Source organism: Echinops telfairi, unplaced genomic scaffold, assembly GCF_000313985.2.
Source record: "Echinops telfairi isolate 266 unplaced genomic scaffold, ASM31398v2 ScPeMD7_4;HRSCAF=17, whole genome shotgun sequence".
NCBI classification, from domain to species: Eukaryota; Metazoa; Chordata; class Mammalia; order Afrosoricida; family Tenrecidae; genus Echinops; species Echinops telfairi.
The window spans coordinates 44,453,036-44,477,652 of record NW_022103900.1 but is presented as its reverse complement, the minus strand read 5'-3'; the positions used below and the strand labels follow the sequence as shown (position 1 = coordinate 44,477,652).

Below are 24,617 nucleotides of genomic sequence, written 5' to 3'. Positions count from 1 at the left end.
ATAGAACAACAGTTTCAAACAAGAATCAACAAAAGGCTTAACATCATTTCAAATGCCATTGGGGATCATGTAGTTACACAGATTTCTAAGAGTAGCTTCACAGTTGTTATTAATAATAAATAAGGGAAATCTTGAATGGCGGTACTTCACACACACTACCTTAACCAGAGGATAAAATCAGAATCATCAATAATGGCAAAAATTGGCCTTATATGATGCACAATGGAATGCCATCTATACTGTATTGTTTCCAAAAATATTTAACATAAATCAGACAAATCCAGAGTTTTGGACATTATTTAGAATGGTTGGCCTAGATAGTTTAAAAATAACAATGTTGTAAAAGCAAAATAAATGAAATATTGAGAATGGCATTCTACATTAAATGAAGAAACTAAAAAAGTAAAATGTGATGTTTGATTGAATCTCAGAAAAAAGGGTAAAGAAGAAAAAGCTATATAGGGTGGCACAGGTTCAAGAGGGGAAATTCAAATATAGCGTATGTTTAAATTCAGATTATTTTCTAAAGGGCAAAGCCCTTGGCTATGGCTGGGGGTGTACGTAGGAATATCTCTATTTTCATTTGGAGTTATTTAAGGGATAGAATCATTATGTCTGCAAGTACAAAATATTCAGAAACACTGTAATACACACAGACGCAGACAAATCCATTGTAGTCTGAAGAGTTGGTGAATTTAAAAGAAAGGTTTAAAGTTATTAATTTGTATAATTATTTCAAGTTTTCTCTTTGGGTGCCTGCATGGTTCAATGTTTTAGCTACAGAATCCCTCACTGTTTCCACTAGAGCCTGGGACTTTTTCTTTCCGTGTGCTATGTGATGAACATGTTCTCCCTTTTCATTGTCTAACTTTGATCTTTGCACATTATACTACTTTATTTTGTTTTCTCAACCTGCCTTTTGATATATACATATTTTTATTATACTCTTTTAATTAATCAATTCTTCCATGGGCTTTAGCTACAAGAACACGTTTGAGACTTCTTCTGATATTCAAGCTGATCTTTGATTTCTTTCCTGTGTTTTTAATGACATTTTGTTTTCCTTCCTGTCCTTTTGAAGAAGCCCTGATGGCATAGTGTTTATGAGGTGAACTGCTAACTATAAGATCAGTAGTTCAAAACCACCTGCCATTCAAGGGAGAAAGATAGGGTTTTTAACTTCTGTAAAGAGTTACTGGTTCAGAAACTCACAAAGGCAGTTTTACACTGTTTTACAGGGTCACTAAGAGTTGGTATCAATTGATGGCAGTGAGGTGAGTTTTTTTGGCTCCTGTCTTTTCTGACACTTTACTTTCTTCACGTATTATGTTTTTTGAAACTTACTATATAGAAATGACATATTTTTGTATATTCTTTGAAATGTAGCTTGTAGAAATGAAAATTGAAATGTAGCTTGTAGAAATGAAAAACTTAATAAATTCTCATTGCACTGTTGCTTTTAACTTAAAATGTATATAAAGTGCCATGTTGTTATTATCATAATGTATATTTTATGTCTATGCCAGAGAAAATGCTATTATTGTGCATTTAAATGTCAATAGCATCAAAAATACCATCAATACTGCACAAAATAAGGAAAGCTCAGTATCATCCGATTTCTGACAAAATTATATTTTCCAAATCATATCTGAATATGCTACAAGATTTACCTTGATGTTTATACACACTCCATTTTATTTGTGAAATATTTACTTGAAAACATGATTAATATAGATGTTATAAGTCTATTTTCCCTTATTAGGAATTTTGTCCTATATAATATACATCTCATAGTATTTCAAAGTTAGAGACCTGAAGTGCTTTTTTAACTTTAAGCAAAACTTCATCACATTAATACATAATATTTTGACAAGTAATCAATTTAATAAAATTATGATTACATTTTTCCATTAGTAATTTTTTTCTTCAAAGATTGAAAACAATAACCTATTCACATATAGAAAAATTTCCAGGTGCTTATATTCGAATCCTTATCAAGGCCTGAATTCTTTATTTACCCTTGAAAATGGAAATATATGAAAATTAGAATACTGTATATATATATATGTATATATATATACATACAAAATCTTTATATGTTATCTCTGATATATGTATTATCCTTTACAACTACATTGTCCTTGATATATATTCTCATATATATACATATATATTTTAGCCTTGATATATATTCTTTAATGAATGAGTGAAATGTAATTTTTACTTTCAAAGTTAATGAAATTAATCCTAAAGCTAAATTAACTTTGTGTAACATTTTCAAAAATCTTGTTCTTTAAAACCTATGTACATAAGAACAAATATATAGGAAGAGATGTATACTAACGTTTATGAAGTTTCAAATTTGCTAGTTTAGTTTGGAAGAATAGGTGAATAAATACTGTTTGGTATCTTTCTCAAACCAGAAGGAAATTATAAAAATTAAATGGGTTTTTTAAAATCCCAGTTTAAACCAAAACTCATTTTCAGAGTATCTAATATGAGGGAAAATCCCTGGAATTTTGTGCTCCAAATACAAATGTTTACCTTTTTATATGTCATATCCAAATAGAAAAATACCATTCCCTTGGCTTAAAGAAAAACAAACGACCATGATTTGTGTGTTTTGCATCCACCACTCCTCGGTCGGTTTATAGCACTCTGGTTGCTTGCATGTTGCTGTGATGCTGTGAGCTATATCCATCATGAGTATTTCAAATAAGATCAAGGTTACCTGGGGTAGAAAGGATTTACTGCTGTTTCCAAACTACGATTGATTAGGAAGAAAAGTTTGGTGATCCACTTCTGACAATGAGTCAATGAAAACCTTAGGGATCACAAAAAGAGCCCTGTCCAAATCTCATACTTCAAACACATCTTAAGATGGGTGAATCATGGGAAGAAGATATTATATTTGGTCAAGTAAAAGCAAGGGAGATAAATAGAGATGGACAGAATTGATACATACAGATTTGAACATGCCAATATTTGAGACAAGGATGCAGGGCTGGGCAGTATTTTGTTCTATTACATGTAAAATTATCATGAATCAAGTTGACAGTATCTATCTAACATAAAGGGTGAATATCTGTGTATCTTATCTACTTATCTTACCTATCGATCTTTTTAAAATATTTACAATCAATATACTTATTGACGCTAACATGATTTATAAGCTTCTATGTTGATAACTACAGTCTCTCAAAGTTACAAAAATATTATATAAAATACCACAGGCTTTAGGGGATATAACTTCAGGTGGTTCTAATACGAGCAGCTGAAAAGTGCATATAATTTAAAAATAAATAAACTATAGAGGTAAACCAGTTACAAAACAGCAGAGGGCTGTAATCCTCACTAGAGTGAAAAGAATTGCTTGGTAACACAATTTCTAACAAAATGGGGAAGCAGTTGGGTCAAACGTTTTGAAAACCTCTTTCAGAGTTTCGTCATCTGCTTCCTTATTGGGATCATGAGCTAGAGTTGGGCTCACCTGTCCCTGCTGCCGGGCCTGCCTTGGATCGCTGTACGGGGCTCTGATTAAGCCTGTTAATGCCGGGATGGGAAGACTATGCACTGCGGGGCCTGAACCTTACCAGAACTCCTGACAATCTCTGCCTGGGGGCCAGCTAGCCCATCGCTCATGGCTTCCAAATCTGAAGTGGTTTTCTGTGGCAGGATTGCTTCTGGAGGAGAAATCTCATTTTTGCCACCACTTTTTATACCACCACTTTTTCTGCATTTTTTCCTAAGGAGACTGTTGCTAGCTCATGTAGATGATAAACTAGGCTCCCGGGGATCATACAAACTAATACTACTTAGAACCGAACTTGAAGTTCCCAGTGGAAGGCCAGCTGAAGATGACAGTTTAGGAGCATATGGAGGCAGAACTACTGACCCAGAATTTCTACTTACAGCCTGGAGGCTGTAATGAACCGGGATTGGGTTTTGCTAAAGGACACCCTTGCTTGCTGAGCATACCCTTACATGTATGTGACTCCTTCATAACCATCTGATGGGACTCGGTACTGGGCAATCTGTGAAGTCGAGGATAAAAATTTTTTTGAAGCCTGAAATCTCCTAATTTACTTCCTGAACTATGTAAGTCTCCCAATTGTTCTAGGTACCCTTCTCTGTGTGTGTTATTTTTGGCTTTGGCTGCTAATTTCATCTCAATGGGCACTGTGTTTTGATGAAGATCATTTTTTGTGTCCCACACCTATTGGGACTCTGGTCAGTTATAAGAGGGGGAAGAGGTAAATTGATTGAAGATACTGGATCAGGTTTAGGTAAAGGTACTGGCAGTAAGTCTTCTGTAGCCTGCATGATGTGCTTTGCAATGTTTGGCTTAGTTAGTGTAATATCCATTTTAATGTGACCAAACTCAGTTGTGACCTTGGATCCTGGAGAATTATCCCAGGTGAAGAATCCATTGGTATAAAGACAGCCTTTTCTCTCAGTTCTCTTTCTGCATTTTCATCATCATCTCCTTTTTTGGGTTTGACACTAACCTTTGCATGCCATACATCACACTTGTTTCTACCAACAGAAGAGCTTCCATGACCACTTCCATTTCTTCTTAATTTCCTGGGATCCCACGCAAGCCTGAGATCCCGTGGAGCAGACTCAGAAGGCTTTCTAACACCTTGCCTTGGGAGAGTCCTAAGTCTAGGGTCAGCCACGTGGTGGACTTTACTTTTCTCTTTAGCAAGTCTTGGATCAGTAGGAGTTCTGACTGCGGTGGGAGGTTGTTGCTGATTCCTTAAAGTTTCCATTTGTCTTTGTAATGTTTTCAGTATGGACTTGACACTGCTTCCTGCTTCCTACCCACCTAACTACCTGTCATCTGTCTGTCCGTTGATACATCGATCCATTTATCTATTTGCTCTTCTCTCCATCTGTGTTTTATATTTGGACCATGTAGGCAAGCAGTTTTTATAGAGGCAATGATCATACAACATAGTAAATGAGACTACTCATTGAAAAAGACTGCAAAAGGAATGAAGACACATTAGCTGTTGTCTAAATTACACATAGAAAATGTCAAGTAGTGAGAGATGCAGTGTGTCTTCCATACCAATTTGCTTTACTTTTTACAGATACAGGATGTATGACAAATTATATGAAGTTACTTGCAACATCCCCCAACTCTACGTTAACAGGGCTTGTGCAAAGTCTGCAAGCTCTGTAAGTTCTAGGTTCTGAATTAGTTATATAATGCTCTTATCTGGAATATTACTAATCCTTTCTCATCAGTAGTTGATATTGTGATTTAATTACAGCTAGATAAATGACACTTTCCTATATTTGCTTTATGCAGTTATCATTGGGGATGTGGGCAGGGGGCACAGGGACTTAAAAAGCTGTAATAAGTAATCTAACCCCTAAATTATAAATGTTTATACCTAAACACATGACTTCAAAATTCACTGAGAATCTCAACTGATATAGTAAATTCTAATTCTATCACAAATATCAATATTGACTCAAGTTAAAGTACCAATGCAAAAAGTCTCTTTTAAAAAAGAATGCCTTTCTCTTAAAAATTACGTAAATTAAATAATAGAAACAAGAAATATTTTCACTTCTAATGAATACTCTACAAGAAATGTAAACCTTTTATCGTATAATTTAAAGTTGCACACACTTTAAAGTGCTGTGCCTTTAATTGAAGCCTGGTCACAGCCTACCATGTAATCCAATGGTCCTTAACCTTCCTCAAGCCACGACCCTTTCATACAGTTCCTCATGTTGTGGTGACCCCCAACTATAAAACTATTTTTGTTGTTGATCCATAAGTGAAATTTTGCTACTGTCATGAATCATTATGTAAATATCTGATATGTAGGATGTAGTCTCATTGTTACAAATTGAACATAATTAAAGCATAGTGATGCATCACAAAAACAATATACAATTATATATTGTGAAATATTTATTTCTAATGACAAATAAATGAAATTTTGTCTTGAAGCATGGTATAGCATGAGTAGCAATCTTCATGCCAGGTTGTGGGCGTATCTGCATGTGGGTGGACGCGCCTAGAGACAAATAGAGGCACAGTGTCTCAGTTCCTGAGACTATTGGAAATATGTGTTTTCAATTATCTTAGGCGACCCCTGTGAAAGGGTCGTTTGATCCCCAAAGGGGTCCCAACCCACAGCTTGAGAACCGCTGATGTAACCAAACCAAAAATAAAAACATGGAGTGTTTTAACAGGTGAAAGGGCTATGGTGTGAAATGGGAGGCTTTTTCTGACATCTTAGAAGAGGTTTTTATTTTTAATCTCTAACATAAATGCATTTGCAACTTTTGATAAAAAGGCTGAAGCTTGAGTAAATAGCACTATAGAAAATGCTACATTTTAAAAAAAGCATTTCTTTTATAATATTACTCTCCACTGAAAGGACCATTTAAAACTGCAATCATATACTTGAGCATATAATGCAACTTATTTGGAGACTTTTTAAAAATAATAGAGAGAGAAGAGACACACAGTCTTCGTTATGCCAAAATTTGTTTTGACACTCCTTCAAATGTTTGCATTTTTAAAAATAAACTTTCCAGAAAACATCTCAGTTTTGGATCACTGGTGAATATAAGAATATATAAAAAACAAAACAAAACAAAAAACTTTCTTCTTGCTCAAGGTCTTGGCAAATCTACTCTTAGAAAAATAGACGTTTTTCCCCTCTCACACATCTTTAGACTACCCCTCTGAGCTAGAACTAGAGAGCACAATACGGCTACCAGCCACATCACTCACTGCAGCAGCAGCGGGGGTGAGGAAAACACCAAGTGATTGAACTGCAAAGACTTTAAGCCACCGGCGTGTGGATCGCCATACAACATAAAGCTAGACGGCTCTTCCTGTAGAACAGTGCACAAATTCCAAGATTTTTGGCGAACAAACCCTAGAAAAAGCAAATTACTTTGCAAAGACATTCAAGCAGATGCAAGAATGGATGAAGAACAGAAAGAAAGGGCTAACCAAAAGGATAGCCTTTAATTCCACCCAAGGCTGGCTCCAAAGAAAAGTCTGGTGATCTCCTTCCAAACAACCAGTCATTGAAAACTCTTTGAGCCAATTCTGTTTTGAAACACCTGGCGTCATCTTATGTCAGACTGTACCCCAAACACAACTGATTACCCTGTTAGGAACATATTACCTAAGATGATTTAAAGAAAGAGAGTTGATTTATGCAAGGTGAACCACAAAATCCAAACAACATGAGTCGTGAATATAGGGAACTATGTAATGAGTAAACAGGGGAAATAACAAATATAAAGAAGGCAATTTCTTCTTCCGGTGAGCCGTTACCCAACCCACAGCCCAAAGGGGATTACCGAGGGACTGTTGCATCTGGGCTGACATGAGCTTGGCACGGGGGAGCCGTATATTGGATGTTCCATGTTTCTGCCCCAGGGGGCATGGGCAACCCAAACCTCTGAAGAACCCACTTCTTATTCCAGACCTCTCTGGGTCCTCACCCAGACCTACTCTGAGGTCCCAGGTAGGGATGAAACCATGGTGGTGTCTCTCCCACTCCAACAATGGATGTGTCTTGGTGGCTTCTTCAAGTATTATGGCAGTGGGTGTTGAGGGGGGACAATTCAGTGACTGAGAACTCCCAGTTGTGAAGAGCAGACAGCTCAGAAAGTAGGGAATCCTCTGCTCTTGAGCTTCGGCTCCAAGTTCCCAGTGCAGTTTCCCATTGTCTCATTGGATTTCATTTTACTATACCAACCTAAAGATGATGAAGAATTCCAAATGCAACAACAGAGTATTAAACCTGAACTATGGGTCTCTTCTGAATATAGGGACCTGTGGTAGTCACCTAATCTGGTGTCAGTTTAAGGATTAAGAGTGTAGGGCTGGAGATAGCCAATGAGACTTCTGTGTGGGCATGGCTTTCTCCTGAGAATTCTGGGAAATCTGGTACTTCCTCCTTGGAGGCAGAAGACACCTCTCTCTCTCTCTGCTACTCCCTGGGAGACATTGCAGAAGACAAGCCACATGGATACAACCAGACCTTGGAAGCCGGAGAAGCCACAGAGAGACCCCTGCCAGCACTGAGATGCTTACAATGCCACTGGACCCAAAGACTTTCTAGCCACTGGCTTGTGATTGTCCTGCATTTGGCTTCATTGCATGTGTTTCGTGAGACTGAACAGGGCTTTGTAGATCGGTATTGGACATATGGGCTAATATCAGACTTATGCCCTTGGACTGGACTGGGTTGGGATGTGTTCTCAATGTTCAATTCCTCTTGTATATAAACCTCTCCCTTATATACATATGCATGTTTATGAATTTGTTTCTCTGGTCTACCCAGACTAACATAGGACCAGTATAGTTGCATTGTTACTCACTCAGGAGTGTGGCTGAAGAATAGGCCAATGAAAATTCAGTCTACTTAATATTAAACTAATTGAATAAAAGTTGCTATAAATCCCAAATTATTGTAATCATGATTTTAAAGATAGGTTGTGATCTAGATGTACCTCTCCCTCTGTGGGGCAAATAGTGATATCCATAATGCTATGGTACTTGCCAAATCAAATTGTGCTACTAAGTATTCAATGATCACACCAGCCAATTTGAAAAAGAGAAGGCCAATAGGGAGAAATATTTTTTCCTAAGATTTTCAGAAAGACATCTTGTAGGTCAACTGCATGTAATTATTTGCATCAATGATTTCTTTGTCATTTACAACAGAAAACAAAGAAGGAGCTAAGAGGAAGGACACAGATAAATCGTTCTTGATTCCTTTGAAGTGTATGTGGGAGGGTAAATGAAGGGTTTAAAGTGAGAGATGAAACCACATCATTTTGATAGAGCAGGAAACTCATAGGCAATGTTTCAAACGTACGATGTGGAATTTGGGTGCAGAATGTTTTATTCTACCATTCAAGGACTATAGCTGAGCTATTTGTAGGAAGAAACTAAATATTAAAAAGATGATAATATGTTTTATATTGATCTCATTTTACTTTTAAAAGTCTTCAAGTTTACAGCTCAGATTGGTTTAAATTAACCAGCAGCACCGATGAGGCAAGTATTTTCTACTAAATCAAAGTTGATATTATTTTCTTATCTACAAATATTTTCAGTTTCACATGATATGAGCAAACATGGCTATATGAAGTTTCAAGTAATTTTCATTTTCAAATTCAGGTTCAAATTTTTATATCTAGTATTTCAAATAACAGCATTCATGTGAGAAACTTCATCTACTTCTTCAAGGTAATTTTTAGTACATGACACAAGTTTGGGATTTTAAAACTTTTAAAGAGTTTAAATATACTATGATAAACCACATACTAGAAAGTTATTTTCAGTAGCCACATATTTACTTCAGTGATAATTGTATTGCATTTTTAAAATCTTAAAAAAATTTTTCTGACACAAATTATTTGGTAGATGACATTTCCCTGTACTTCCTAGACTTCCCTTTAGATCTGTCTCTTGAAGTAGTTCATGATAAAATGTCTTGATTGCTGTTTCCATATAAATCAATCGTTGTTTCAAATAAATGTAATCATTGACAATGTCCAGCAGCAGTGAATTAATGAAATGATTCGCTGTCTTCTTTGAAATCTTCAATAATAAAGCTATCTTTGACAACTAAAGTGCATCTGAACCCAAACCTTTTTCCCGTGGCCTTTATACATGTGAAAGTTGAAGAATTTTCAGGGCAACCAATTATTTAATTTGATTCTTCTAGCAATAATCTCTGTAATTCCCACCAAACATCTTTATTCCTGATGTGTCTCTCAGCAAGAGAAGGTGAGGGAAACATTGATAGATTTAGTTGGGAGTGCTTTGAAACAGGATTCATTGTGATTGCTATTCTGCTACATACAAAATGAGCCAGGAGCAGAGCCTGTCTTCCAGACATCAGTGTTCCCGCACAACAAAACTGCTTGATTCAGAAGACAACTGAGACATAAGAGAGTGGCAGCAGAACAGCACCAGAGTCAAGAATGAGAGCATGAGACAGAGGGGTGGACTTTCCTGTCCACGGAGCAAGAAACATTGAGTACTTAAGGGTAGGCTGCTGGCTTGTGGAGTGGTTTGCCTCAGGGCACTTAATTGGGGGAGCCAGGTTAGCTGCCATAAGGAGCAGAGAGCCCTTTGGGTTGAGGCTTACAGAAAAGTGGCATGTCCTTTTGCCATGTGTTAGCAGCCCTGAAAGAACTTTGTAGCATGTCCTAACTGAGCAGCTATATCCTGAATATTTCTCTCTGGCATGGTAACCTGTTACTTCTCTTAATAAACTCTTTAATCATGAATATTGTTTGTGAATTCTATGTGGTCATTGCAATGAATTATTGAATTCAGTAGCTCAAAAAAAAATTGAGGTCGTTGTGTGTGAAAGAGCACCAGTGAATAAGGAAGACCGAAGAAAAATAGACACGTTTAAATCATAGTGTTGGTGAGGACTATTGACTACATGACGACTTCCTGAAGAATGGAGCCCTCGGTTGTGTGGTGGTCATGAGTTGGGTTGTAAATCGCATGCTTGGCAATTTGAAGCCACCAGCAGCTCCTTGGGAGAAAGATGAGGCTTGCTACTTCCATAACCAGTTTCAGTCTCAGAAACCCACTGCAGGTGGCTTTGAGTCAGCATGGGCTCAATGGCAGTGAGTTATGAGTTTTCAGGAGAATTAGCAAATGTGTCTGAAGTACCATCATAATGCTCTTTAGTAAAGAAAATTGTGAAAATTTATCTCTTATACTTTGGACATGTGAGCTACAAGAACCAACTCAAGCAAACGATTTTGGTCCAGAAGACTATCAGTAATAAGGAAGAAGACCTATAATGAAATAGATTCACATATTGTTGCAGGAACGAGACCACGCATAGCTACCATTGTGAGGATGACTCCAGGCTGAATAATGTTTTGGTGAGTTACATAAAGTTACTATAAGTCTAGGATAAGAGGCCTCCTAACAACAACATACTGAAACATAACCAGCTCATAAGGTCTAAACATTTTTTCCCTTTTTTTGATCTTTGAAAACCATAGGCACTCTCAATGGATCATGACTAACAATACTACTCACATTGGCCAACCGTGAGAAAAATTAATTGCCCCTGTAACCTCCTCCCAGTGTCTTAATCCACAATGTATTCTAACATTTATCAGTGAAAATCTACACTTTTGAAATCACACCAATTTGGTTAATAGGAGATCAACTAAAATTTAATGGATCAGATAACAGAATTATTCTGAAAATAATATCTGCACTAGATTGATTGACTCACAGTAAGCAATTGAGATATTTAATGAGGTCAGAATGTTATGCAATAGTAGGTGCCTCATTATCAATTCTGGTTGATAGAAATATTCAATATTAAATATTCAAATTATGTCTATGAAATTATATTAATGATACATAATACATATTCAATTGGCATGTGCCTATTAAATGTAATTTAAGGAAGATTATCAGGAAATTGCTTTTCAATTGATAATCACTGAAACTGGGTCCACTTTTCTTCTAGTGGCATTTCTTGCAGCATCATGAGAGACTTGGAGAAAGTTACAAAGCCAATTCACAAAGATGATTGATTTCCTTCTTCTCGACCTGGACTGAAGATTTTGTGATTTCTTTTGGCACTGGGGAGGATGGTTGCTTGAGAATCTATAGATGAAGCTTAAAAGTGTCTAGATAGGGAGATGGAGAAATGTACTTCCTACAGACAATGAAATTATGTAAAGAAATTATGCAACCCCCTTGCTTTCACTCTATAAGCTACTGATGCACCTTCTGGTATAGAAAAATGCTGTGGATGACTCAGGCTATGTGGAAATGCTAGTGTTTTGGTGGTATAGTTTTTGTAGAGTAGGTAATGACACTCAATCCAGGGCAGGGTGTAAAAAAGACTCCTGGAAGGTGCATTGTCCAGCAACAGTACAGCCAAATGGCATGGTTATGACCATTTGATCAAACAGGAGTTTGAAGTTAGAGACCTAAAGGATAGAGACAATGTCTTCATTGCCTCTACGACCAAAATCCAGTGGGTTGTTTGTCCAGCTGAAGGAACTGAGTGCCCACTGTAGGCAAAGGAAGAATTGACGGGTTGCAAGAAAGCCAACTTAGGACGTGATACTATGCCCTCTGAAAGCAAGCGAGGAAGTGCCCCTGTGACAAGAAACCACTCAATGAACACACGTGATCTGGTGCGCGTTCATATGTTTCTGTCAGCAATACCACACTTCGGTCAACCTGAAAATATAGGGTTTAGGGTTTTTGTTTTGTTTGCTTGTGAATTTTGCTTTTAAAGGCAGATTGGATTGGGGGATTTTTCGCAATTAAAGATATTAAGGGCATCTCTGATAAAATAACATTTAATGTAGGTAAATCAGGCTAGACATTTAAGAAGCAACTGAGATACATAGACTTACAATCACAGTTGCCTAAATATAGAATAATGTCTAAATATTGCTACTTTTTTAATACAATGACAGCTATGGATGGGGATGCAATTTTATCTTAAGTTATGACTTTTTCCCCATGAGAAGAGAATTTCTATCATTTCGCTCAAAAACAAAAGACATTGATGGCACCTGAAATTAATGCAGAATTTAAAAAACATCATTTTATTGGGGGCTCATACTAATGCTGAATTTTAACAATTGTATTCAATGTCTAATTTTTCTGAGATCTTATACTGAAAATTGCTGAGTCAAAGCCCTTCTGACATAAATACTAGGAATCCATTGCTTCAAGCCCCAAGCAATAGCAGTACTTATCTCCCTAGACTTTTCATCTTCATAAATAACGTAGGACTGAGAAATACTTCATTCAATGAACCCTTGTGGCTAAGGGCATGAGACTAAAGCTCCCTGTGCCATAGGAATCTGCAGGAAAGCAAACCAAGCTGACGGTAGCATTCAAGGAGAACCATGAGTGTCCATCCAACCAGCTTTGTGTGCCTCAAAGGAACTTCAAAATAAATAAATAAAGAAAGAAAGCCAACACCCAAAAGGCAACCAATGTCTTGACTCGAAAGACAATAAGGAATTGATACTGACTAATATGGAGGAATGAGGAAACCTATTTGGCACACTAGAATATGACTTGCATTATACTATTTCCTAAGATGACAACTCAATTCCTGCCAAGGCCTTCTCATTTGTACAGTGTGTTTTAATAAAACAAGGTTTGCAAGCAATTTTACTTTTTCCTTTACGGTTCATAGTGCATAAGCAAGGATTAGTAACCATTTGAAAAAATCTGTAATATGAAAGATAAACACCAAGATACACCAACAAATAAACTGATCTCAGAAGGGGCACCTACTGATATAATGCAGAGGACAGAAGAAAAAAATAATCTCAAATTACTATTCATAGAAATTTCGAAGAATCTGTATCCATAACAATGACACTTTATAAAAATGGTTCTGTTCTTCTGGTAAAGAAGATCAGATTAAATAGACAAGGGGACTTGAAAGGGCTCATGGAAAAAAGAAGGGAAAGATAGTGCAATTTGATAGTGAACCTTTTGAAGCTTCCTCTGTCAACCCCTGTATTTTTCCTTCTTTCTTAATGTGGTCTGCAGGAGAACCACCAAGTACACAGGTCTTGAAGAGGTACATCGGAGACTCTGAAAATGGGAAAGCATATAGCTCTTCTAATTGTAGGTAGACTATGATAGCATGTTCGAACAGGTTTACAAGTAATAAAGACAATTGTTAGTTGCTGTAGAATCTGACCCAGCCCTGTGTTACGCATTAGAACTCTTCTATGGGGTTTTCTGTCATTTTAATAGAAATGGCCATACAGGCACAGCAGTTAAGGGCCTTGCTGCTAGCCCACAGCCTGGCAGTGCAAACACACCAGCCCTAAAATGCCCTAACTGGATGCAATCTGCTTCCATAAAGATTACAGCCGTGAAGACCTGCTGTGAGAATGATACCCTGCCCTATGATTTGGAATTCATAATGTTCACACAGTCCATCTCTAGGCCTATTTCTTCCACTGGTCTGAACCAACCTTTTAATTAGTAGTGGAGTACCAGCCAACTTATGGCTAAGCTATACATGAATTGAAAGCACATGCCACATTTAATATCTTTACATCTCCAGGGTTTAGCACAGTGAAGATCTCACTTTACATAATAAGTATCATTTCCATGGGCCTTCATTATTTCCCTGATGGTTTAAAGATATACTGAAACTTTAGTCTAGCTTAAAATTGAGGTGTAAACAATGTATAAACAATAATACAGTGAACAGAGCATCATCCTCATCCCTGAAAAGAGAAAACTCACAATGCAGAGGATATGCGGTTTATCTCCAAATGGGCTAGTGTTTACAGCAAAAGTTGTTTCAACTCATCAGCCTTATGTGCATACTCTAGTTAATGACAGAGCTTCATCACGATATAAAACAGCATATGCCACTTCAATGTACCGTGAACATTCCAAGATCTCTTCCCTCCTGATATTTGGGCAAGCTGCTGCTGATGGGAACATTACCCTTTCCATGCCTCCAAACCCCATCCTTCTATTTCCAGCCATGCTCTAGCCATCTCCAAGATAACTGTTTAACCCTAGACATTGTCCTTTGACATTATTCCCTCTAGTCTATCTGCCCATACATCATTCATAATCCTTTAACATTTTTTAAATTAGTTTTCCTGACAAAATTCCAAACTTCCTAAGTCCATAAAAATCAGTGGTTATATTTTTATTGCTCATGCTGAGCATTGAACACTTAGCAACTTGTTTCCATATGGTAAAAACCAAACCAAAATCAGTAACATAAAGTTGAGTTGGGCTCATTACAAGGCTGTATAGGCGTTCTGAGATTGGTAGTCTTTGTGAGAGTGGTTATCAGTAGAACGCCTAACACAGTGTCACAAGGGCTGCACCAGGTGCCCAGTAGCTATATTAGATTAAAATTAGTTGTGTTTTTGGCCTCACATACTAACAAAAACCATTTCCTTTCAACCAGTTGTGTATTTGTAAGCGTATATCATTGCCCCAAGTTGTTAACAAATAACAGAACGTGTTTTTTATTCCACATCTTATTGCATAGATCATAGAACTGTCAACCCAAGTGGGACTCTCTCTCATGAGTATACCCAGAAGAACTTCACAGCATAGACGCTTCCTGGTTTCTGCCATTCTACAGAGGGATAGCTCATGCATAATATAGTATGTAGTAATATGCACTGACAAACATGACAAATGCTCTATTGACCCTCGTGGTGTACTGGATAAGCGCTGAGCTGCAAAACAGAATGTCAGCCACAGGAACCCATCAGCGCTCACAGTAGGAAAATGTGACAGCTGCGTCTATAGATCGGTACAGCCCTGGAAGCTCCAGGGGTAAATTCTGTTCTGTCCTAGAATGTCACTAGGTGTCAAATCAACTCTATAGGGAATTGATATATTTTTAGTTATCTGATTACGTCTATCATACCCTTGATACTTTTATGTATTTTATAGGAAAACATAAAAATCCACCCTTGTTATTCTGTACCAAAGTAATTAATTCCGTTAGGGAGGATGGTTATAGGATTTCCACTTCACATAGTCAAATAACCTTCTACCTACACTTGAAATCATTTAGCTTTAGCTCGTGCTAAAAGCGAGGGCCTAAATAGGCATGTCAAAGGAATCGTGACCTACTTTTTATTTGAGAGTGTCAGGCCAACTATTGCCTTCCTTGATGTCTAAGCTTCTACCTTTATATCATGCCACGGTATGCAATATTCACAGAGAAGAATCTCTCTCTTTTTATCCTATTTCTTCTCTTCCCCTTCCTATTTCTTCTCCTTTTTCTTTTACATAAAACCAGATTAAAATAAGGGAAAAAAAGAACGAAAAGAAAGCCCCAAAATCCAAGTAGCTATGAATTGGGAAACGTGGCGTAAGTATAAGAAGTGCTCAAAGATAAATGGCCTCCCAAAGGTCAGCGGTGCCACTTTAAACTTTTTAGTTATCTGATTATGCAATAATAATGTGCAATGAACTTGAAGGGCCCTTGTGAAGGGGGAAAAAAAGACACCTTCAACCTAAGGATTTACAAATACCAAGTAGCAACAACATTGTCATAAACCATGCAATTGTTCACCACCCAGGAGACCAGGTGCCGCAGAGGGTGAAGTGCTCAGCTACGAACCGCAGGCTCGGCAGTTAGATCCCATTAGTTGGTCCCCAGAAGAAACTGATGCAACCTGCTTCCTTACACAGGGACAGCTTTGCAAAGTCTACGTAAGCATTGCTTGCTTCTCATTGGTTCCTTTGGGTTTTCGGGGTTTGCTCATGCGCGCCTTCAACTTCCTGCACAGGCTAACATTTTAACTCATTTCACTGAGCTTGTAGGATCTCATTATAGGGGAAGATTCTGTGTTTACGTTTTCCAGAATAGTAATATGAATTGAAATAAATAAAAGGCTTCATCTGTATTCCGTGTCCCCAACTCCATAAAGATTTTATTAATTTCAGAGGACTCAGGTACGAAGTTTAATCAATGAGTTCGTTTTGATGCTCGTGTTTTTAAGTGGAAAACCCGTAGCAATCCATAAACGTATATATCAAGATGCTTTCCTGTCTTTGCAGGCACTGTAGTGCTTGCTCTGTCTTTCTAATTAAAACAGAAGTTTGCAGAACTGTATGCTAAGATTTATTCATTTGGGGAGTAGTGATACCAGGAGTGAAGGGGGAAGGTGGGGGGACAAGGGAGGAAGAGGGAACCAATAGCGAGGATTGACACATACTCCCCACTCTCACCCCCGGGGGACAAACAACAGAAACGTGGGTGCAGGGAGACAGTGGTTAGTGTAAGATATGAAAATAATAATACTTTATAATTTATTAAGGGGTCCCAAGGGAGGGAGGGGAGGTGGGAAGGAAGAAAGAGGAGCTGATACCAGAGGCACAAACAGAAAGTAAATGTTTAGGACATGATGGTGGCAACACAGGTACAAATATGCTTCGTGCAACTGGTTGTTATAAGAGATGTAAGAGCCACCAATAAAACGGTCTTTAAAGAAAAGAGGAAAAAAGATATATTCATTTTTGTATATGTGATAATTTAATAAGAGGTTTACTTAAGATATATGTAGTTATGACTGTGCCAAGCACTGTTGAGAGTAAAACTAATTATAAAACCTGATCTTTACCAGAGCAAGGTACCTAAGAGAAAACACATAAAAGGAGAAAAAAGAGGCCAAATCCAAAGTGCCCAGGAAAAACACAGTGTTTGCACTGCAGAACAGAGCGCTCGTCTAAGAAAGATTCATAAAGCGGCTCACACTTTTGGAGCTACAGTTTGCAGGAAAAGTGAAACTTAGCAATGCCTCAGAGGGTAATTCAGCTGGAACTTATGTCACTAGAGGGACAGATTAAATGTTGGGAAAATATACACCAATTAAATGAAGAGTGACAAATTTATAGAAGGGTAGGTGCTTGCCTAAGAGTATTGAAGCATGAAATGATTCAACATTCTTGTTCAATAATGTTTTTCTATTATTTATCATTACTGCTTCAAAATTTCAAATTGGTTTTCACATTAGCAATCAATACTAGATTAAGTGTAAGTGTAGCAATCAATGCTAGATTAAGTGTAAGTGTAGCAATCAATGCTAGTGTAAGTGATTTGCACAAGGTTGCATTTGCAAAAGTTAAATAATTAAAAAACACAAACATGCACACATACCGAATGTATCACTCTTAAAACGGTAACATTAATAGGAAAAAGTCCAACTGCTTATAAAAGCAGATAGCTAAAAACAGTAATAAAATCAAAGGTTTACTAAGACATTTTTACTAAATGTAGTTCAAGACATAAATTATTCCACTAGTTCTAAACATAACAGAACAAGTGAGCGGACATAAATCATGGTGAAAGAAGTCAAGAAAAAAGAGATCTTCCGAAGAAGGCTTTAATAATAAAGTTTAAATATGACATCAAATTTTTACAGGACATGTATGCTTAGGTTTCAATGTTTTATCCCAGAAACCCAAGTAATGGATTAACTAGATTGATCATAAAAGCTAAATGAGGTATCCATAAATAGATGTAAAGAGTCTCTTTCTTCTTCAATTTAAGTAGGCATTAAAATCAACAACGAATGCAACTTAGAATTATAGCATGTAATATAAAGAAATAAAATCTATATTAAAAGTTATACTGTGATCAGACTATAATATTTAAGGAGATCTGGTGGCAAACTGGTTAAGGGCTTAACAGAAAGGTTGGAAGTTTGATGCCCCAAGCTACTTTATAAAAGAAAGTCCCTGCAGTCTCCATCCATAAATGTTACAGTCTTGGAAAACTAATGGGGAAGCTCTACTTGTCCTGGAGCGTGGTTATGGATTAGAATTGACAAGATTTAATGGTTTATTATGAAGGCATTTTGATTGTCAGCTTGCAGAAATACACACTGCATTCAGTGAAATTCACAAGACTAATTTCTATAAAAGGATAACTACAAAAAGAGGTTAAAACATAAATTTAACAAAAACAATCCATAGACATTTATACAATTTATAATCCAAAATTTATTTCCACACTCAGTAACGCAGTCAATATTTTCATTAACACTCCAGGAAATGTTTATGCTACCTACTTTATAGATGAGTAAATAGACTGAGAGAATAAAACTTCTTTGGAGAGGTTTGCAGAATTGAGAAAAGTGAAGAGTCTCTTAACTCTACATCTAACGTTCTCTAAGACTTCACAGAGGCTGGTGGTTAAGTTTTGGGCTGCTAACTGCAAAGTCAATGACCCTGTTTATGGGACAAAGACTGGGTTTTCTGCACCTGTAAAGGGTTACTACCCTGACCTGGACACTCTCTATGATTTGTGATCAATTCAGTGGCAGCAAGTAGAATGTTTTTTAAAGATTTAGTAAAACAGACTTTTATAATCATGTGATTTTTTAAAAGAAATTTTCTACGGAAATTTGAGTAATTCACCCCATTTTGACATGACATTCTGAGCATTTTAGTCATGCTATAAAGTTGAGCTACTAATTTTCTAGCTTATATGTTATAAAAACTAGCAAAGACAATTTAATCTCAATCCACATAATTGTCACAATTATATTTTTGAAAAGATTATTCTTCATCAAAATGTCATTTCCCCATTGACATTTGTTTCACAATTTTAGTAATCCCTAAACAGGAAAATTTTAAAACTCTTAAAAAAATTAACTTGGGTGCAGGCAGGTATTAACTTGGGAGAAGGGTGAAAATAGTAGCCAACAAGAGGGAGAAGAGAAGAAAATAAGGGGAAGAGGGGATAAAAATTAAAACAAAGCAAAGCAAACCAACCAAACAAAAAAAATCCAAAACTTGAATTATTTATTAGACTTTCAACTTCTAATGGCATCAGATTGGGCAAGTGACTTTCACAGGCTTTCTGATAAATAACTAATTTGTGAATCAATAATGTTTATAAACACAGCATACTTTTGAGAAATAGAAAAGACTTAAGGCAAGAAAGCATTCTAGTTTTCTGCAAAGAGGATGGAATGAGGGAAGTCAGTTAGCAATTTAATAGTCGCTTGCAGGTTTTCCACTGTACAAGCTCCTTTTGAGGTGGTTGACCCTCTAACTACTTTGTTCTGATAAATATGGGGTTTCAAAACAAATACACCCATTTAACATCTATTTGACATTCACTATTTGCTTCAGCTGAAACAAGAATAAGCAATGAACATAAATAATGCTTACCAAAATAGTTTGTTGTGATTAGGTGCCATCAGTGGGCTCTTACCCATAGTGACCCTATGCACCACAGAAGGAAACACTGCATGGTCCTGGGCCACCCTCCCAGTTGTTTCTGTGCCGGAGCCCACTGATGAAGGCACTGTGTCAATCCAACACACGGAGGGCCTTCCCCCACCTTACTGCCCCTCTGCTTTACATGTGCCATGTCCTTCTCCAGGGGCTGGACCCTCCTGACAATATGTCCAAAGTGTGGAAGACAAAGTCCTACCATTCTTGCCTGTAAGGGACACTGGCCATATTTCTTCCAAGACAGATCAGTTTGTCTTTTTAGAACTCTATGTTAGCTTAAATATGAGGAAATATGCCCCCCCCCAAAAAAATCCCAGAAGCCCCCCCACTTCCCAAAGCTATGTATTTTTTTTAAACCACCTTCAAAGTGCTCTCCATTACACTTAATACATTGGTCAAATCTGCAATTCCATTCTTGGAAACACTTTTTCAAGGTCATCTTTTTGGATGGCTGATAGCTCCTCCCACTTTTTTTTTTCTTCACCTTTTCTATGTTGTCAAATGTTTGTCCTTTCATGTCCTTCTGCATGCACAGAAACAAAAAGAAGTCACAGGGCGAGAGGGCAGGTAAGTCAGGTGTGTGGGGCAAGAGAGACATCCTATCTTGTTTTGTTTGTTTTTTTTACCCAAAACTGGCACACTGAGATGGCTGTGTGAGCAGGTGCATTGTCGTGGTGGCAAACCAGCCCGTCTTCCACAAATCAAGCCTTTTTTTGGTCACACATTGTTAGGCAATCTTTTCAGAACTTCTAAATAGAAAGCTTGATTAACCATCTATCAGGGGTCATCAAACTGTGGCCCACGGGACACATGGTCCCACCGAGGATATTTATCCAGCCCACCCAGTGTTTTTGCAGCCCCTGCCTGTCCTGCTTAGCAGCCGACTCATCCAATATGCATTGGAATTTGTTCATAGCTTTTTTTTTAAAACTATCCAGCCCTCCAACAGTCTGAGGGACAGTGAACTAGCCCCCTGTTTAAAAAGTTTGAGGACCCCTGATTCTTGTTGGAATGAACTCCAAATGCATGGAGTTAACATTTTCACCCTTTACAGAAGTTGATGGGTGTTCAGAACAAGGTTTGTCACCAATTGACATTTCACCTTTTTTGAAACCAGAAAACCACTGGAGTTTTTCTCATAGCACTGTTCTTGTAAGCTGTGTTCAATATAACAACAGTTTCCATGGCAGTTTTCTCAAGCAGGAAGCAAAATTTCACAGTCACATGCTGTTCTCTTAAATCAGCCATCACGAACAAAACAAAACAATGAGGTTTGAGTGAAACTGCTTTCACGAAAAATGCACTGTAACCAGAGAGAATCTTCCCACGTGACACCACAGGGTGCACTAACTCAGAGCCGTTTGCTCAATGCTCACCTAGTGGGAAGAATGTATATTAGGAAAGCTTCGCTCTGTCCAGCACAATTCTGGTTTTGGGGGGATAGTACCTCATATTCTTCTCAAGAAACAAATTCAGTTTCATTGATTCTTCTCTTATCTTCCTTATTCAATGTCCAACGTTCACCAAAATAGTTTGGCCATGTGTCCAAAAATAATGATTTAAAAATTGCCTTTACTTAATTTTGTTAGTTTTGCTTTCTTTGTTGTGTCTTCCTCTGGTAAGCCAATAATTCGAATGTTCTGCTTCATAGCGTCAGACATAGCTCTTAGGTTCTCTTCAGCTTCTCTGATGATCTTATTAGATTTTTGTTCACGTTTGTTAAAGTCTGCCTGGATGTCCTCCAAGTCACTGATACCGTTCTCTGCTTCCTCCAGTCAGTTCTCGAGATCTGTGTTTCCGCTACTGGTTTTTGTTCTCTCCTCCCTAAACTCCTGTATTTCCCTTTTGTGTATGGCATTTATCTCCGCTATCATTTCATCCTTTTCCTGTATTGTTTCCCTCATATCCTGTATGACTCCAAGCAGCATTCTGAAAATTTTTTTTCTGTGGCAGCTCAATGTCTGCTTCTTCTATGCATGTCATTATGTTCAGGACAACTTCTGCCATTGCCTTTTGTTTCTCCTGTTTTTTCTTTGAGGTCATTGGGGCTGATGGCTGTTTGCATTGCATTGTTTTAGAGGAACCAGGTGCCATTTTTCAGGGAGTCGAAGAGTACTAGCTCTCTCTGGGAGACCTGTAGGAATGCTTCTTCGACCTGCCTACAGCTAATTTCACTATGGAATTAACCTACCACTTTATCCTCCTGTGGCTTCCATCTCAGGGGAGTGACCCAGAAGGCTGGTGGGTTGCCTACTTTGGTGTTGCGGAGGTTGGGCAGAGGTTTCTGCAGCAGTTTGAAATGTTGACGAGTGTTGGCTGAGCTGCATTGGGTAAGAAGTTGGGCGGAGTACCCCTGGTGGGGGTCGGCAAGGCTTTCCTCAGGCTAGCTGCACAGGATGGGGCTCACCTAGCTGGGTGTGGTGCAGGTGTAATTGCCCTAGGCTATGGGGAGTGGTCTGGAGGTCAGCAGTGGAGTGTGAGAGAATAGGAAAGAGACAAAGAGGAGGGAAAAAAATGAAAAGGTAAGCCCGCAGAGACTGTGCAGGAATATAGAGAGGAGAGGGAAACAAAAGTAACAATGTAGCAGAGTCCTGATCCATGCCTGTGGAGCTGCAAGAATTTAGTCCCTGCCCCGAGGCGGTGGCGGCAAGCTGTGGCTATGTTGAGAAAAAGCCCCTGTGTGTCCAGCCGAGACTGGTGGGGCATATAGAGAAGAGAGGGAAACAAAAGTAACAATGCTGCTGAGCTCTGATCCTGCCCGTGGTGCTGCAAGGCTTTAGTCCCTGCCCCAAGGCAGGTGCCAGCAAACTGTGGCTGTGTTGAGATTAAGCCCCCTCGTGGGCTCCAAATGGTCCCGGCTCCAGCAGAGACAGTGGCAGGGCTAAGGTCAATCCCTAGCCGGCCTCCACTGTGGTAAGCCAAAAGGCCCCAGCCCCTCAAAACCCCCTGGGTCTGTGCCTACTTATCTTTATGATGCTCCTCCTGCTTTCAAGCAGTGTTGAATTTCCCTCTAAGCAACTCTCCTGGGCTGAATTCTGCAGACTCCCTCTGGTATGTGTTACTCCGTCGCCATTAGTTTTGCTTTCATGGATTTTTTTTTTTAAATAAGTACTATTTAGTGAGTGGACTTTTGGCTTCTCTGACTTTTAGTACTTTAGATTATTTTGGTAAACCTTAATTACATTTATCTTTATTTTAATAAATTTTGTTGGATATAATTTGGTAATAAGTTGCATCTTGAATGCAGACATACATGATTTAAACAAAAGGCTGTGTTCTTGAAGACAATTTAATGGTTTGTATTTGCATTTCTACAACAATTATAGAAGAAAAAAGTTAATGCTGAAGCCTGCAAATACTGACCCAATTATAAAATTTATTTTTTCTAATTTCTATTTATTCTTTTCTAATTTTTTATTATTTTTGCTTTCTCTTTCTCTCCCTCCCCATCTCTATAGCTCTTGTTCTTTTCCACCCTCCATCCATTTCTTTCTCTCTTTCCTTTTGTTTTCTTCCTCTCCTCCTCCTCAGCTTCCTTCTCTCTGCTTTTTGCTTTCTTTCTCACTTTTCAATTTGCTTATCTGGTTACATTGGACCAATTCTTAAATAAACATTTTACACCCAATTCCTGTATCACAATGTACTTCTAAGAGATCCCACATTAAGAAACCTTGTGAATTATTCTCAAATGAGTGCTGTATTATATAACCTTCACAAGAGAACTATGAATTGGATCTTACTTAGACTCCCTCCTATAGTGTATTTACACCACTAACATACAGCTTAGGGGGTGGTCAACTCAGTGAAGCCTATGATCATGAGAAAAGCCCAAATAAGCAAGATGGCTAGTTACAAAGAGCTGGTCTATAGCTAATCTGGAATGCCAAGACTGACAGCAACATACACATTAAAACCCTGCGTGTACTTCTATACCAGGATCCCCGGTGCCACTGTGGGCTAGCAGCCACATTGTGCTGCTAACTAGGATACTGGTTGTTCAAACCCATCAACCCCTCTGTGAGAAAGAGGAGGATATATTTTATTACAGATATACAGTCTCCAAAACCCTATGAGAGGTCAATTGCAGAGGGTTTGCTTTTGGTTTATGTAACCCTAGATACATGTAAATATTATATAGATCTTTGATTCATCTAATATGAGGAAACAAATAGTGATATGACCTATTCAACATTTTAAAAATTCAGAAAACAAGACAAACAAACAAAAAAGACATATAGCTTGGTCATAAAAGCATCCCAGTTAGAGAGTGTGAGATAGCAGGGAAAGCAGTTCGTGATCACCAGGGCTACCATGACTCATTCAAACCAAACCAACCTCCCTCATGGCCATCGCGTCAATGCTGATGCCCTGCGCTGCAGAATTCCAAGATGGGAACTGTTTACAGGATTTAAAAGACCACTCTTCTCCCATGGAGCCACAGGTTGCTTCCAACTGCTGGCCAGGCTGATCGCAGACCTATGCATAGCCACCTCACCAGTATATCATACTTCTGATAAATGTTTAAGTAAAAAATTCATTTAAAAGACCATCAAATCAACTCTAAGTAAAAGTGACTATTGAATCTTCTTTCTCAACCTATACTATTCCCCTTTCATGATAATGGCATTTTTTGCTATATAATAAACAAATTGTTCTTTCATGGTGAATGACACCCAATTTTCCCACCATCTTGTATTTCCTAACATTTTCAAACTCTTACTACTATAACACATTCTGATATTAATACTCAGATTAATTAATACTCAGATTAGTATAAAATAAAAATAAAATTACTATTGTAAATTGCTGACCCCCTATTTCTAGAGCAATTTAAAAAACTCTTATGTAA

The 24,617-nt window shown here is 37.9% G+C and overlaps 1 pseudogene; it reads right to left on the bottom strand.

The window, feature by feature from the left end:
* Positions 1-3,388: 3,388 nt before the first annotated feature.
* LOC101654284 lies at positions 3,389-24,118 on the bottom strand (annotated as a pseudogene).
* Positions 24,119-24,617: the final 499 nt, after the last annotated feature.